The following is a 2,287-nucleotide window of genomic DNA, read 5'->3' on the forward strand; positions in this document are numbered from 1 at the left end:
TGGGGGTTCTTTGGCAAAAGGGCAGAGATTGTACAAGCCACATTTCACTGGGTAGGACACTGCCACCAGAAAAGCACGTGATTTGCCTAAGGTCGCACGTGATATTCAGGATAGAATTCTGCAGCTAAAGAAGGCCTTTCGGGGGTTTCTCTAGTGTTTCATTCTCTGTCATTATCTCTGCTTCAGTGACAGATGAACGGGCCAAGATTTCCTCCTTCCTCAAAATTATAGCATTTTAGTCAAGCCAGACCACTCTTCATACCACCATCTCATGTGCCAAGGGCTTTACTCCAATGGTCTCTCAGCTAACTGGTAGCATCCAAGACAGATTTGTCTGGCCCCTCCCTTAGGTGGGACCCCTTCCAAGGTCCTGTATGCAATTTTGAATTTGTAATTTTGTATTCCTTTTCTTAAAGAGGCCCTCTCCACCCCTTATCGGCACCCCCCACCCCCACCCAAGGGGTATAAGCTTCAGGCTCCAAAAAGCCTGGCCACTTCTCTGGGTAGCATTGTCATTCTGTTTTTACAGATGTGGAAACTGAGGCTTAGGGAGGTATAGAATAGCTTGCCCGAGGTCACTGCTAATCTTTGGCAGAGCCCCAAATCTACCCTAGCCAGATCTTTCTGTCTCTGAAGCCTGTGGCTGTGACCACCACAGTGACCTCCTGGTTTGAATCCTGGCCCCACCCTGTGAGTTTCTTGCCCTGAATCAACTGAGACACTTGCTGTGGTTTAAGAAACGTCCTCTCTTCACTCGTCTGGCAGCATTACGTGGCAGCATTCCTGGTCTGTGGGGCGGCAGGCTTCATCCTCGGGTCTGCTCATTCGCAGCACGAGATTCTATAATTTGATTCTAATCTCAGCTCTCATCTCACCAACAGATCTTTGTTCCCGCTTAGGCAACAAGATGGATGAACAAGATTGTCAAGGAGCTTGAGATATTTAGATATGGGGCTAGGTCCTGTTTTCCTCCCCAGGTTGTGAGAAGCCTGAGTTAATCTTCAGACCTTTGCTGGAATATGAGAATTTGCTGGGGCCCTTCCCAGACATCATCAGCCACAAGGAAACTCACAGAGCACTGCCTGCAGACATCCAGCTTGCCATACCACCTGTCAGCAGGCAAGAGGGCCCCATCCAGGTGGGGGCCCCCAAAGCAAGCCCTTTAACACTGGTCCAGGCATCTGTAGCTCTTGGTTCTGCTGTGGCTCTTACCATGAGGCTGCTGTGACCCTGGGAAAGGTATTGCTTCTCTCTCTCCCAACTTTGTGAAATGGGTGCTAGTTTGTAGGGGACTTCTGAAACACTGAGTACCCTGGGGCCTGTGCTTGTCACCCGCCCCTGGCCACTGAGCTGCAGGCCCAGCCTTCCTTGTGTCGGAACCCACGGCACTTACGTGAGCACAGCCTCCTCACTTGCCATTGCCCTGGTGGGTGGAACAAATGGGATTTAAATAATGATAAGCATCTTTTATGACCCTTTAGAGTAAACTGAGGGCCTTGTTTCTTTCACTCTTTGATGGCTCTTCTGAAAGCTAGCGTGTATCAGAATCATCTGGGAAGGAGATAAGGCACAGAGAGACACTGACTCACTGAAGTATGGGGAATCTGGGCCTTTGCATTTTGACCAAGTTCTCCAGGTGGTTCTGACACTGGCCAGAGTTCGAGTTCCACTGTGCTATGGGGTAAAAGTCATTGCCCGCCTTTAATAGACTAGAGGCTGGGAAGTGCTTTGCCTGAAGGTGTAGAACTTGGCGGAAGGAACACAAAGCACTCCTTCAGGCAGGAAGTTGGAGACTCCAGAAGCAACACTGAAACCCCTACCCAGATGGGAATTCATCGCATCCTCGTTCCCCGGGGTAGCTCTTCCCAGCCTGTGGCTGATTACTCTGACTCTCTCCCTGACTGCACAACAGTGGCGATAATCATAACTCACTGTAGTGAGTCTCTTCTGTGCGCTAACTCAAGACTAAGTGCATTACAAAGAAGGCACTGTTATCACCCCCCTTTACAGATGAGGAAATGAGGCTCAAGCGGGTTACTTGACTTGCCTAAGGCACTAGAGGCTGAGCTCTGATGTGAATTCGGGCCTCTTGGAACGTGCCTCTGAAGCTATAGTTTATCTCCGTGTGCCTTGATGATGCTTAATGTATACTAGAAACTCCATAATAATAATAATAATAATAATAATAATAATTTATGTGGTACATAATTTATGTGGTTGAAGACTTTGGGATTTCATGCAGCTATCAAATTTCCAGATGAACTTTAGAGATTGGCATAGACGTCCC

This window comes from Mirounga leonina, unplaced genomic scaffold (assembly GCF_011800145.1).
Source record: "Mirounga leonina isolate KUSES-001 unplaced genomic scaffold, KU_Mleo_1.0 Mir_98, whole genome shotgun sequence".
Classification (NCBI taxonomy): domain Eukaryota; kingdom Metazoa; phylum Chordata; class Mammalia; order Carnivora; family Phocidae; genus Mirounga; species Mirounga leonina.